Raw genomic sequence first — 15,077 nt, forward strand, 5'->3', positions numbered from 1 at the left:
ACCCCCAGCTCTTGCTTCTGCTCCAGCCATGTAAGGTGTCTGCTTTCCCTCCGCATCATCCGCCATGATCGTAAGTTTTCTGAGGGCTCCCCAGAAGCAGAAACCACCTTGCCTCCTGTACAGCCTGTGAAATCATCAGCCAATGAAACCTCGTTTCTTTATAAATTACTGAGTCTCCAGTCCTTTCTTCCTCCCTCCCTCCCTCCCTCCTTCCCTCCTTCTCTCTCTCTGTCTTTCTTTCTTTGACAGAGTCTTGCTGTGTTGCCCAGGCTGGAGTGCAGTGCCACAATCTAGGCTCACTGCAACCTCCGCCTCCCAGATTCCAATGATTCTCCTGCCTCAGCCATCACAGTAGCTGGGACTACAGGCGCCCGCCACAACGTTTGGCTAATTTTTTTGTATTTTTTAGTAGAGATGGGGTTTCACCGTGTTAGCTAGGAGGGTCTCGATCTCCTGACCTCGTGATCCACCCACCTCGGCCTCCCCAAGTGCTGGGATTACAGGCGTGAGCCACGGTGCCCGGCCTCCAGTGTTTCACTGTAGCAATTCAAGAAGGAACTAATACATGCTTACAAGTAACATTTGAAAACAACATGACTAGAAACCTTTCATTACAAATAACAAGGGATTTAAACTTGATTCATGCCAAATTATGTAGTAAAATAAAAGACAAGACAATTACAGAACGAAAGACTAGTCATCTTTAAAATGCTGCTTCTTGGGTAGAATTCAGTGAGACTACCTACAGATGAGTTTGACGTTCATCAATTCACAGCAGGAGGTAAAAGAAAGAATTCTTATTACACCCACCAACCCATTTCCCATCACAACACTGATAATTTTCTAGGCATTCTAATGCCTTTTTTATTTTTGGGGATTAATCCACATTTTTTTTTATTTTTCGAGTCAGGGTCTCACTCTGTCACCCAGACGGGAGTGCAGTGGTGCGATCATAGCTCACTGCAGCCTCAATCTCCTGGGCTCAAGTGATCCTTTCACCTTAGCCTGGAACTTCAGGCATGCGCCACCACACTCAGCTAATTAATCCACATGTTAATCAACATTCTTTTGTTTACAAGTATGACTGATTGTATTTTCCAAAGATGGCCACCTAATATACATTCTGGCCACATGTTCGTTTTAAAATGTAATGCTGGCCGGGCGCGGTGGCTCACGCCTGTAATGCCTGCACTGTGGGAGGCCTAGGCGGGCGGATCATGAGGTCAGGAGATCAAGACCATCCTGGTTAACATGGTGAAACCCCGTCTCTACTAAAAATACAAAAAATGAGCAGGGCATGGTAGCAGGAACCTGTAATCCCTGCTACTTGGGAGGCCTGAGGCAGGAGAATCACTTGAACCCGGGAGGCGGAGGTTGCAGTCAGCTGAGATCGCACCACTGCACTCCAGCCTGGGCAACAACAGCGAAACTCCATCTCAAAAAAAAAAAAAAAAATAGTGATGCTGACATTCCTTCACTGAGAGATGGGGTCCCTCAACCAAGATGGATTTTTGTAACTGCTGCCACAAATAGAATGAGATCAAATGACATTGCATGGCTTCAGAGGCTGGGTACTAAAAGGCAATGTGGCTTCCACCTGGCTCTCTCTCCTTGGGACCTGTGCATTTGGAGCCCTTAGCCTCCATGGGAAAGTCCATCTATTCCTGAAGCTACCATGATAAAGAGACCACAGAGAAACAGAGAGGTTCCTATGCAGCCACAACTCTTCCAGCCACAACTGCTTGAGTCTTTGCAACCCAAGAATCAGGCATGTGTGAGTGTCAGCCTTCAAGCTGTCAGCTGAAACCAAGTTGGAGTGGAAATGAGCTGTCCGTGCTAAGCCTTGTTCAGATTACAGATCTGTAAGGAAAGTAAGTGTTGCTCTTGTTTTAAGCCACTGAATTTTGCAGCCCTTGTTTCTGAAACAGCAAGTAACAGATGCCCTTCTAGCTAGCATCCGCAAAATGCTGAGGAAGATTATAGGATGAAGGTCTAGAATCATCTGAGGAGCCCAAAAATAAGAGGCACAGCTGGATCTCATGATGGCTTGACGAGAACCTAAACCAGAAGACCAGCAAAAATCAAGTCAGCTACTTTGTTCCAGCGTCCTCCTCTCTGTGCCTCCATGGTCTTCTCCTGTCTCTTATTTTGCGGCCCTCCTCTCCGCCTCTCAGCATGTCTACTTCCTTCCTTCTCTCTGCAGTCTGGTGGTGTGTGTTTCTTCTTGACTGTGCTGCAAAGCCAAAGCTCTTCAGTTGGGATGCCCTTAGTTTAAGAGACCAACCTACACTAACTGGCATCCTTTCTCTCCAGTGAAAAATTCTTGGGAGAGAGGATCTAATTGGCCAGCCTGAGTCAGATGTCTCTTTCTGGTCCAATCAGATGATACTGGGGGCAAGGCCACATTGTACCAACATGGCTGCCACTCCCGCTGCCCAGCTCCCTGTGAAGATTCTTAGAAGGGGGCTCAGAGGCTTGCAAACATAGCAATACATCCAATGCTCGGATATTAGAAGGCATTTTGGATAGTCTTATTCATGTGTAAAAACCTACCACAGCCAGGCACCGTGGCTCACACCTGTAATCCCAGCACTTTGGGAGGCTGAGGCGGGTGGATCACCTGAGGTCGGGAGTTCAATACCGGCCTGACCAATATGGAGCAACCCTGTCTCTACTAAAAATACAAAATTAGCCAGGTGTGGTGGCGCATGCCTGCAATCCCATCTACTCGGGAGGCTGAGGCAGGAGAATCACTTGAACCCGTGAGGCAGAGGTTGTGAGCTGAGATTGCACCCTTGCACTCCAGCCTGGGCAACAAGAGTGAAACTCCGTCTCAAAAAACAAAACAAAACAAAACAAAACAAAACCCTACCACAGACTCCCCTTTAAATTGCTTTTTGCTTTATTTACAAATTTGCTTAGATAAGTGTATGTCAACCCCCTCCTCATTCCCAGCCCATTCTCAACAGTTATTTGAAAGGGCACTTCTGGAACTCCACAAGAAGGGAGTAGATCCGAAAGATGTAACCTCAAGGAACGGAACTCAATGATTGATTTTTCTTATATTTATTGTTTGAGGTTTATCTTATATAGTGAAGTTGCCTTCCTTCCTTTCCTTCCTTTCCTCCCTTTCCTCCCTTTCTTTCCCTCCCCTCCCCTTCCCTTCCTTAGACAGAGTCTCACTCTGTCGCCCAGGCTGGAGTGCAGTGGCACAATCTCGGCTCACTGCAACCTCCGTCTCCTGGGTTCAAGCGATTCTCCTGCCTCAGCCTCCTGAGTACTTGGGATTATAGATGCACGCCACCATGCCCAGCTAATTTTTGTACTTTTAGTAGAGTTGGGGTTTCACCATGTTGGCCAGGCTGGTCTCAAACTCCTGGCATCAAGTGATCTGCCCCCCTCAGCCTCCCGAAGTGCTGGGATTACTGGCGTGAGCCACCGCACCCGGCCGAAACTGAGGCTTCTTGATGAACTTTGACAATTTTCCCACACTAAAAATTTTCTGGCAGGGCACGGTGGCTTATGCCTGTAATCCGAGCATTTTGGGAGGCCAAGACAGGAGGCTGGCTTAAGGCCAAGAGTTCAAGATCAGCCTGGGAAACATAGCAAGTCTCTGAAAAAAAGAAAAAGATTTTAGAATTTCCCATTGCTAAGTAATCTGTGGTGTCAGAAATCAGGATAGAGGTTGCCCCCAGGGGAGGGAGAGACTGGACCAGGTCTCTGGAGTGCTGAGAATGTTTTGTTTCTTGTTCTGGGAGGTGGATGAATGAGTGTAGTCTAGTTTGTGAAAACTCATGAAGCTATACACATATGATATGTACATTTTTCTGTAGGTATATTATCCTTCAATACATGTTTAAATATACTTCACTAATTATAAAAGATCGCTCAAATCAGCTTCACTATCACATGTTGCTGATCAGTTTGTAGAAATATAGATAAAATACATGGTATATATACATATGATTTAACAGTACAAATAACATCTTCTATAAATACATACATGTTTGTTAGGGTGCAAACTCCATCGTAATATTCTTCAGGATGCTGTATAGATATACTACCTCTCATAGAAAACTCAGGCCCCTAAAATACTCCATTTGAGTGACAGTGGAATAGTGAATGGCTCTAGAGTCAGACTGTTGGGGCTCCAGTTCTACTGCATGCTAGGTTTTTTTTTTTTTTTGAGACGGAATTTTGCTCTTGTTGCCCAGGCTGGAGTGCAATAGAGCAATCTCGGTTCACTGCAACCTCTGCCACCCAGGTTCAAATGATTCTCCTGCCTCAGCCTCCCAAGTAGCGGGATTACAGGCACGCATGATCACACCCAGCTAATTTTGTATTTTCAGTACAGACAGGGTTTCTCCATGTTGGTCAGGCTGGTATCGAACTCCCGACCTCAGGTGATCTGCCCACCTTAGCCTCCCAAAGTGCTGGGATTACAGGCATGAGCCACCGTGCCTGCCCTTTGTTTTGTTTTTGAGACAGGGTCTCAACCTTTTTTTTTTTTTGAGATGGAGTCTCGCTCCGTAGCCCAGGCTGGAGTGCAATGGTGCGATCTCAGCTCACTGCAACCTCCGCCTCCTGGTGTGTCTGGAATTGGTTCCAGCCGGTGGGTTCGTGGTCTCACTGAATTCAAGAACTGAGCCACAGACCTTTGCGGTGAATGTCACAGCTCTTAAAGGTGAGTGTTACAGCTCTTAAAGGTGGCACGGACCCAGAGAGTGAGCAGTAGCAAGGTTTATTGTGCAGAGCAAAAGGACAAAGCTTCCACACCATGGAAGAGGACCGGAGTGGGTTGCTGCTGCTGGCTGGGGTGGCCAGCTTTTTTCCCTTATTTGTCTCCTCCCATGTTCTGTTTCTGTCCTATCAGAATGCCCTTTTTTCAATCCTCCCTGTGATTGGCTACTTTTGGGATCCTGCTGATTGGTGCGTTTTACAGAGTGGTGATTGGTGCATTTTACAATCTTCTTGCTAGCTACAGAGCGCAGATTGGTGCGTTTTACAATCCTCTTGCTAGACAGAAAAGTTCTCCAAGTCCCCACTTGACCCAGGAAGTCCAGCTGGCTTCACCTCTCACTGGGTTCAAGCAATTCTCCTGCCTCGGCCTCCCGAGTAGCTGGGATTACAGGAGCCTGCCACCACGCCCAGCTAATTTTTGTATTTTTAGTAGAGACAAGGTTTCACCATGTTGGTCAGGCTGGTCTTGAACTCCTGTCCTCAAGCAATCCACCTGCCTCAGCCTCCCAAAGTGTTGGGATTACAGGTATGAATTACCGCACCAGGTGAGACAGGGTCTCATTCTGTTGCTCAGACTAGAGTCCAGTGGCGTGATCACTACAGCCTTGATCTCCCAGGCTCAGGTGATTCTCCCACCTCAGCCTCCCTAGTAGCTAGAACTACAGGTGTGCACCATTACACCTGGCTAATTTTGTAATTTTTATTTTTGTAGAGACAAGGTTTCACTATGTTGCCCAAGCTGGTCTTGAACTCCTAGGTTAAAGCAATCCTCCTGCCTTCACCTCCCAAAGTGCTAGAATTATAGATGTGAGCCACCATGCCTAGCCTGCATGCTAGTATTATGACCTTGGGAAAGTGATTTAACTTCAGCTTTCTTATCTAAAATGGAAATATTAAAAATAACTACTTCATGGGAATATTGTATGAATTTTAAAAATAATGCATGTAAAGTGCTTGAAAACAGGCCTGTCCCATAGTAAACACTTCATAGATATTAATTATTATTATTGTTGTTGTTATTAGACTATCCGAAAATCAAAGAAGAGAGCATCCCTTTTTCTACCTTTTACTATCCCACCCACTCCAACTCAACAGAACTCACTTCAATTCAGTTTATAATGATTGGGCATCTCTATGGGCCAGGCACCATGCTCAAATCTGGACAGAGTGGATGCTTAAAGCATGTTTCTGACTGTACAGAGTCCCCTACTGCAGAGACCTAAACCCCTGGGAAGATTCTATGCTGGTAGCATTTCCCAAAAGTTCTGTGGCTCATTTCTCCCCACGTTCACTTCTGGTGCTATTGGAAGTTCTACAGATTTCAGTCGTGAGCCAGTGCGTGAACACACAGGCAAATTATCTGTGGTGGGGTTCTCATCAGAGGAACCTGGCAAGGTAAAAAAGAGGAAGGACGATGAAGGCTGTGTTTATTTCTTGTTGTGGATATTGTGTTGTGTTTCACCAGGGTGCCAGTCTACTTGATCTAAACAGAAACAACCTGTGTAGTCTTGTGTGACACTGGTATTGTTTTAAGTCAACATTAGGAGGTGGGACAAGAGAAAATGGCCATTAATTAGAACTTAAGCCCCAAACTCTCTCTATATACAATGGGGCATGGAGCGTCCAAGCTGAACAACTGTTTGGAGGTCATTTGTAACCAAGGTAATCTGCTATGGACAGTATCGAAAACGATAGTCACCTCCTTCAGAATTCACTGTCACCGTTGTCCTTAATAACTCCTATTTTTACTGTTCACATCTAGCACTGCACCAATGGATGAGCTGAGAACCTCTTGAAAAGGAACTTGTGAAAAATGTGAAGGAAATACTACTGCTAAATAGGCAAGGCTAATGTTCTCACAACTGTGGAAAACAAAACTGAAAAGAAAATACAACACCAAAGTCCTAAAGCAGTGTTTTTGCATTCATTTTCTCCCTCCATCCTTCCTTCCTGAATAAGCAGCTAACGGAGAACAGCCTGATATGCATTTCTCTTCCCTTCCAGATAGAGAATTGGGTGCTCTGCAGCTGGGCTTCTGTCCTGTCCATACCCGGCAGGGACACAGCTGGTAAAAGAAGAAGAAGAGACTGGGTGCAGTGGCTCATGCCTGTAATCCCAGCACTTTGGGAGGCCGAGATGGGCAGATCACCTGAGGTCAGGAGTTCCAAGACTAGCCTGACCAAGATGGAGAAACCCTGTCTCTACTAAAAAAAAATACAAAATTAGCCGGGTGTGGTGGCGCATGCCTGTAATCCCAGCTACTCGGGAGGCTGAGGCAGGAGAATCACTTGAACTGAGGAGGAGGAGGTTGCGGTGAGCAGGGATCGCACCATTGCACTCCAGCCTGGGCAACAAGAGCGAAACTCCATCTCAAAAAAAAAAAAAAAAAAGGAAGAAGAGCAGGGATAGAGGAGGCAGGAACTCCGCAGTGAGCAGGGAGGGACTGTCTCCCCCCAGGTTAGGCAGCCCTGTGCCATGTATCCCGGCATGTGGGAGATAAGGATCCTTCCCCACTTGATTGTTTCTGGGCAGAATTCAGCATAGTGAATAGCATGGGCTGGCACCCAAAGTGCTTGGCTTTGAGTCCTGGCTCAGCCATTTACCTTGCATAAGTAATTTAGCCTCTCTGTGCCTCAGCTTCCCCATCTGTAAAATGGGGTTAACAATAGTACCTGCCTTCTAGAGTGGTGATGAAATTAAAGGAGTTAGTATGTGAAAAACAGTTAAAACAGGGCTTAGTACACATAAACCACCCAATAAATGTTAGCTGTTATTATTATCCCCTTTAAACAGCTCCAAATCATAATTATGATGAACATCATTGTATTATTTTGTCCTCCAGTTGCATGCCATGAAACCACCATATAGGCAAAAATTACCAAGTCCTTTTTCTATTCTAGTTACTAAATACTTTATCAGACTCAAGATGAAACACTTTGGGCTGACTTAACAGTGATGACTAAAGTGAGGTCCAGGATGCTATTTTACTAGAAATCCTACCTCTAGGAGTACCTTCTAAGGGAATTTTCAGATATGCAAATCCAAGGTACAAAGGGCATCACTGCAGTATTATTTATGAAGTGAAAAACTGGCCTAAGTGTGGAACAATCTGAGAATGATTAAATATGTTATGGTGCAGAAATAGGCTTTTGAAGAATTTTTAATGACTAGGAAATGCTCATGAAATAAACGTAAAGTAGAAAAGCAGGCTTCAAAACTGTTTACAATTGGATCACATTTGGTAACTATGTAAGCACATTTGCAGAGAAAACAAAACCCTAGAGAAATGTATCAAGATGTTCACAGTGGAGTTTCTGAGGGTGGAACGTAAGCATGGTTTTTGTTTATATTTTCTTTATATTTTTTGGTGCCTTCCATGTTTTACACAGGAACACACACAATTTTTATATTTGGGAAAAACATTAAGTCATAAAACCAAAACATTTAAGGAAAGAAAGAATCCTTCAGAAGACATACAGTGGACTGAGAGGAACTAGGAATTGAACCCATGTTTCCTAAACTCTAGTTATTTGGGTTTTTTAAAGCCCAGAATGCCACATAATAGAGACAGGTGTTGTTACTTTTGAAAAAATTAATTAATTAATTAATTATTATTATTATTTGAGACACACTCCCGCCCTGTCGCCCAGGCTGAAGTGCAGTGGCGCGATATTGGCTCACTGCAACCTCCGCCTCCTGGGTTCAAGCAATTCTCCTGTCTCAGAGTGGGATTACAGGTGCGCACCACCATGCCTGGCTACTTTTTTGTATCTTTAGTAGGGACGGGGTTTGTCCATGTTGGCCAAGCTGTTCTCAAACTCCTGACCTCATGATCCGCCCACCTCGGCCTCCCAAAGTGTTGGGATTACAGGCGTGAGCCACCATGCCCGTCTGGTGTTGCTACTTTTCAACTTACTTTGCTCTGGGAAGAAAAGCTACGTGAAATCTCTGGGTTAAAAAATTACAGACAGAGCCCAGCGCAATGGCAAGTAACTGCAGTCCTCAGGAGGCTAAGGCAGGAGTATTGCTTGAGCCCAGGAGTTTGAGGCTGTAGAATGATATGATTGAGTCTGTGTATAGCCACTGCACTCCTGGGCAATACAGCCAACACCCCATCTCTAACATTAAAAAAAAAAAAAAAAAGATAAATCAAAAGATACAGGGCCAGATGCAGGTGTGGTGGCTCATGCCTGTAATCGCAGCACTTTGGGAGGATGAGGCAGGCGGATCACCCAAGGTCAGGAGTTCAAGACCAGCCTGACCAACATGGAGAAACCCTGTCTCCTATACTAAAAATACAAAATTAGCTGGCTGTGGTAGCATGAGCCTGTAATCCCAGCTACTTGGGAGGCTGAGGCAGGAGAATCACTTGAATCCAGGAGGAAGAGGTTGCAGTGAGCCGAGATCGCACCATTGCACTCCAGCCTGGGCAGCAAGAGCGAAACTCCCTCTCAAAAAAAAAAAAAAAGAAAAGAAAAGATACATAGATATAGATGAGGACATCTGAGGAGAACAGCAGGGACTTCTTAAGGTATAGGATACAATTTGGTATTGAATAATCACAACCATTTGTTTTTACATGGGGGAGAAACATCTTTGGCCCACAGCAGAGTGGACGAAAGCCATCCATCCACTCTTTTGGAAGAAGTTTTTAAAAGAAAATTCCGTGGTTTAGCCGGGCACGGTGGCTCATGCCTGTAATCCCAGCACTTTGGGAGGCTAAGGTGGGCAGATCACAAAGTTAGGAGTTGAAGACCAGCCTGGCCAATATGGTGAAACCCCGTCTCTACTAAAAATACAAAAAAAAAAAAAAAATTAGCCAGTCGTAGCGGCAGGCACCTGTAATCCCAGCTACTCAGGAGGCTGAGGCAGGAGAATTGTTTGAACCCGGGAGGAGGAGGTTACAGTGGGCCAAGATTGCACCATTGCACTCCAGCTGGGCGACAGGGCGAGACTCTGTCTCAGGGAAAAAAAAAAAAAATCCGTGGTTTAAAAAAAAAAGTTAACTAACACAAACAAACAGGACAAGAGACATATCTAAATAGACAAGTAACAGAATTCCCAAATTCCCATGCCTCTGCACGCAGGACCTTGCTAATAAACCTCCCATTTGGAGTCCTACACGTCAAGGAAGATTACTAAGAGGAATTCAACTTCGAAAGGGCTTGGAGTGCTCACTTTGGCAGCATGTATACTAAAACTGGAACAATACAGAGGAGATTAACCTGCCCCCTGCATAAGGATGACATACAAATCTGTGAAGCATTCCATATTTTTTTAAGAAAGTTTTTTTTAAAGAAAAAAAAAAAGAAACAGCTTGGAAAACATCAGAGAAAGCCAGCAGACGATCCAGGCCACTGGAGCCTATTCAGCCGAGCCTGGGCTTCTGCCCTGTTCAGCTGTGTGCCTGGGTCTGCAGCTCAGCAGGAGAGGGACCTTGCAGGACTCACACCTTGGCCTGAGAGGCCAGAGTAATAAAATTAGGATTATTTATGATGCAGAAGTGATTTAATAACATTTTTCAAGAACCTGAAGGATTTATGTAGAGGAACTGCTGTTCTAGTAACTAAACCCTTTTGGATGGACTCCAAGATAAACCAGGCTTGTCTAGCTTCCGCCCTGAGCCCCTCCACCTCTTCCAGTTGCTCTTGGCAAATAATCTCTTCCACTTTACTGGAGGGTGATGGTCAAGGAGATGACCTTCCTGGCTGCTTTATCTACCCTCCTCCCCACCTCAAAATATCTCCCAACATCTCTCTTTGTTCCTTCACGTCACAAAGGAAGAATCAAAGGAGGAGGGAGCTAACATTTATTGACTGCCTGCTGTGTGCCAGCAGCTTGCAGAAACATTACCTCATTTAATTCCCACAAACACCCTGTGAGGTAGGCATAATTATCCCTGTTTTGCTTGTTAGGGGATGGAGGAAATCATATTCTTTTAGCAGCTGGTATGAGAATTTCTCTTGGGGGCGAGGCGTGGTGGCTCGGGGCTGTAATCCCAGCACTTTGGGAGGCCCAGGAGGGTGGATGACTTGAGGTCAAGAGTTTGAGACCAGCTTGGCCAACATGCCGAAACCCTGTCTCTACTAAACATGCAAAAAATTAGCCGGGTGTGGTGGTGCACGCCTGTAATCCCAGCTTCTCAAGAGGCTGAGGCATGAGAATAGCTTGAGGCCAGGAGGTGGAAATTGCAGTCTATACTCCAGCCTGGGGCCAGAGCAAGCAGAGCAAGACTCTGTCTCAAAAAAAAAAAAAAATTTATCTTGGAGCGAGAATCATCTTCATGGGAAAATACCTTTATCAGCCTCTTTGGACAGTGTGGAGGGAGGGGAGAGAGATGAGGAAATGTGTGTGGAATGGGCAGGGTGAAGGGACGGTGGGCTCCTCACTCAGAAAGAAGAGGGGAGGGGCAGAGGCAAGAAAAGAGCAGGAGCTTTAGAGAAAGGCTTTGGGTGGCACAATATGCCCCTACCCTCAAAAGCATATCTCTTAAAATCTCAAATAAATTTACTAAGCTCATGAAATGCTGAAAGAAAATTTTTGAATGTGTTTTCTGGTATAGGGTGAAACAAAGCCACGTGTGTTTCACCTGAGATGGTGACAGGCAGACCTGTAAAGGAAGTACATTTCCTAAATTCAAGAGCAGGAAGGTCCCCCACCCCCACCCGTTGACATCTGAGTTCTGTAGAGAGGGGAAAACTGAGGCTCAGAAGTTAATCAACGTCACTAAAGTCACACAGCATCACTAACAAAGGGAATTGATCCCAAGTCTGTTTATCTCGAATGCCTATTGTTTTCACTCTACTCCACATGCTGCTCGAAGAAAGACAGGTTTTTCCTCTCCCAGGCCGACTCTTCCACTGCTGTACCCCATCTAATCATAGTAATTAATCGTAGTGAATATATATTGAGTGTCTACCATATGCCAGACATTGTTGCATGCAGTAGCTCATTTGCTCCTCACAATGACACTATATATTTGACCATATAATTATTCACATGTTGTTATATGGAAACTGCTGCTCAGAGAGGTTAAGACACTAGCTCAAAGTCCCACTGCTGTAAGTGGTGAAACCAACATTTGAATCAGAGCCCATGGTCTTAACTGCATTGCATTCTCTGATCTCATCCCTTCTCACCTCTTGAAAGAACAGTTCTTCAAATTAACCCATCTAATTAACCTGTTCTCTCCCTCCCGCTCCTAGGATGGGACCTGGTGGGGTTTGCACAGGTCACGCAACACTGAACAGGGAAGGTGTTCTGATGGGCTTGGGTCAACGCTCAGGCTAACAGTATAACTTGGGGGTTGGTAAATTTTTTCTGTAAAGGGCCAGACAGTAAATATTTCAGGTTTAACGGGCCATATGGTCTCTGTAGCCAACTGCTCAACTCTGCTGTTGTAACATGAAAGTAGCCATAGTCATAAGTGAATGGGCAGGACTGTGTTCCAGTAAAGCTTTATTGATGGACACTGACATTTGAATTTCCTAAAATTTTTATGTGTCACAAAATACTATTCTTCTTTTGCTTCTTTTCTCCAATCACATAAAAAGGTAAAAACCATGCTTAGCGTAAAAGTCACATAAAAACGGGAGGCAGGCTGGATTTGGCCTGTAGGTGACAGTTTGCTGACCCTAGTTTTACCAAACCTTACCTTCTTCTGGATTCTACATCCAGCTGGGCCAACTCCAGATTAAACAGCCTCTAGGTCGGGCTTTGAGCCTGCCCTCCTTTGCCCGCTCCTCTTACCTACGAAACCACACAGGTCCAGTCCACAAGCATCTGCTCATCGCTGACCCATCAGGAGCTCTCCTCCAGTCTTCCAGCATCTCCTGACCAACCACAAGCTGCTGTCTGCTGTCCCTGCAGGAGGTGGCCATAAAGAAAGATGGAACTGCCATCATTTAGATGACCCTGGTGAGGCAAAGCCCCAAGGACAGGTTAAAGGGGTATTACCCAAACACTATGACAAGCCTTGCAAATAATACGCTTCAAATAGATTGCACATCATAAAAGGAAATCTCTAGGAAAGGTGGAGAAGACATTGCTAACAATCTGGGTCCAAGGAAGGAGTCCTGGAGACAGAAATGGAAATGAATTTCTCCTTCAGGAGACCAAGGCCAGAGGACAAGATATGGAAGACAGGAGTACACCAGGGTCACAGGACAGTTTAGGTCTAGTACCACAGAGAGGACTAAAAAGCACTGACAGTCAGGCATGGTGGCTCACACCTGTAATCCCAGCACTTTGAGAGGACGAGGTGGGTGGATCACCTGAGGTCAGGAGTTCGAGACCAGCCTGGCCAACATGGCAAAACCCCATCTCTACTAGAAATACAAAAATTAGCCAGGCATGGTGGCACGTGCCTGTAATCCCAGCTACTCGGGAGAGAGGCTGAGACACGAGAATTGCTTGAACCCAGAAGGTGAAGGTGCAGTGAGCTGAGATTGTGCCACTGCACTCCAGCCTGGGTGACAGAGCAAGACTCTGTCTCAAAACAAAAAAAAGCACCGACTAAGGAAAGGCTAAGAATAACAACAACAACAAAAAACTGCTAACTTTTTTTTATTAAACACCTATTGTGTTCTAGGCATACGTTGCTGGTTTTTAAAAAATAATACTGTCTCTTATTTAACTCTTTCAACACTCTGGTAAAATAATCATTTAAAAAATCTTCTTGCATTCATTTTTTTTAAATAAATATTGTGCATCTTTTATGTGGCAGACACTATGCTAGATGCTGAGGATAAGCAAGTAAGCAAAAATAGACCTTGTGCCTGCTTTCATGGAGATTATACAGGGATTGGCAAATTTTTTTTCCGTAAAGGACCAGATTGTAAGTATTTTAGGTTTTGTGGGCCATAAGGCCTCTGCTGCAACTACTCAACCCTGCCACTGTAGTGCAAAAGCAACCACATACAATATGTAAAAAAGTAGGTGTGGCTGCAAGCCAATAAAACTTTTTTATAAAAATAGGCTTCAGGCCAAAGCTGGCTACAGTTTGCTGACCCCTGTTCTAGTAGGAGACAAACATTAAGTAAATAATTACACAAAAAGCAATCATTAAGTGACATCAGGTAGAAGTTCCTGATACTAAAAAACACTATAATCAGAGAGATTTAACCTATTCAGGGAGATCAGAGGTTTCCCTGAGGGAGCAAGTCTTAGATCTAATGTAGCAGTTAATTAGTGAGGTGAGGGTAAGACTATTGCAGACAAAGGAAACAGCTTGTGCAAAGGCCTGGGGCAGAAAGCAGCACAGTAAACCCAAGTTAAAAGAGGTTTATAGGGCCGGCGGGAGGGCTCATGCCTATAATCCCAGCACTTTGGGAGGCTGAGGCAGGCAGATTACCTGAGGTCGGGAGTTTGAGACCAGCCTGACTAACGTGGAGAAACCCTGTCTCTACTAAAAATACAAAATTAGCTGGGTGTGGTGGCACATACCTGTAGTCCCAGCTACTAGGGAGGCTGAAGCAGGAGAATCGCTTGAACCTGGGAGGCAGAGGTTGCGGTGAGCCGAGATCGTGCCATTGCACTCCAGCCTGGGCAACAGGAGCGAAACTCTGTATCAAAAAAAAAAAAAAAAAAGAGGTTTATAAGCCTGGTGCGGTGGCTCATGCCTATAATCCCAACATTTTGGGAGGCCAAGGGCGGGTGGATCACAAGGTCAGGAGTTCAAGACCAGCCTGGCAAAGACGGTGAAACCCCATCTCTACTAAAAATACAAAAATTAGCTGAGCGTGGTGGCAGGTGCCTGTAATTCCAGCTACTTGGGAGGCTGAGCCAGATAATTACTTGAACCCGGGAGGCAGAGGTTGCAGTGAGCCGAGATCTTGCCACTGCACTCCAGGCTGGGTGACAGAGTGAGACTCCGTCTGAAAGGAAGGAAGGAAGGAAGAAGGAAGGAAGGAAGGAAGGAAGGAGGGAGGGAGGGAGGGAGGGAGGGAAGGAGGAAGGAAGGAAGGAAGGAAGGAAGGAAGGAAGGGGTTTATATAGTTGGGGCAGAAAAAGTCAGTGAGTGTGAGCTCAGACTGAAAACAGCAGGGAATGCCAAGCCCTGTAAGGTCTTATGGATCTTGTTAGGGGATAAGGTCCCTATTTAAATACAGAGACTGCTGCACAGGGAGTTAAGTAACACGCTCAAGGTCATGTAGCCCGCAAAAGGTGGAGCTAGAAGCCTTATCTCTAGACCCAACTTCTGTATTCCCTTCGTGTTCATTTTGGTTCTGTTTGCCCAATGTCTACAAATTTTCCTCTGTGAAATTCCCAAATCATTCAACAAAATGAAAAGGAAAGAGAAAGCCGAGTCCTGCACCTAGGCTAGGAGGCTAGCAGAG

General features: G+C 45.3%; 1 long non-coding RNA gene and 1 other non-coding gene across 4 annotated transcripts in view; one reads left to right on the plus strand and one right to left on the minus strand.

Annotated features, from left to right (window-relative positions):
- Window positions 1–14,245, minus strand: part of LOC117098428 — a 56,921-nt gene extending 42,676 nt beyond the window's left edge. For 2 of the 3 annotated variants that reach the window (XR_004443401.1, XR_004443399.1), the window contains exons 1-2: window positions 14,185–14,243; window positions 12,490–12,603 (exon numbers count right to left, since the gene is read on the minus strand). This is a non-coding gene — a long non-coding RNA (uncharacterized LOC117098428). Of the gene's footprint in view, window positions 1–12,489; window positions 12,655–14,184 lie in introns of all 3 variants that reach the window. The other variant, XR_004443400.1, reaches the window with a different exon arrangement.
- On the plus strand, window positions 9,911–10,017 carry LOC117099554. The gene has a single exon (XR_004443878.1). It is a non-coding gene; the product is annotated as a U6 spliceosomal RNA (small nuclear RNA).
- Window positions 14,246–15,077: the final 832 nt, after the last annotated feature.

Source organism: Trachypithecus francoisi, unplaced genomic scaffold, assembly GCF_009764315.1.
Source record: "Trachypithecus francoisi isolate TF-2019V2 unplaced genomic scaffold, Tfra_2.0 Lachesis_group16, whole genome shotgun sequence".
NCBI lineage: Eukaryota > Metazoa > Chordata > Mammalia > Primates > Cercopithecidae > Trachypithecus > Trachypithecus francoisi.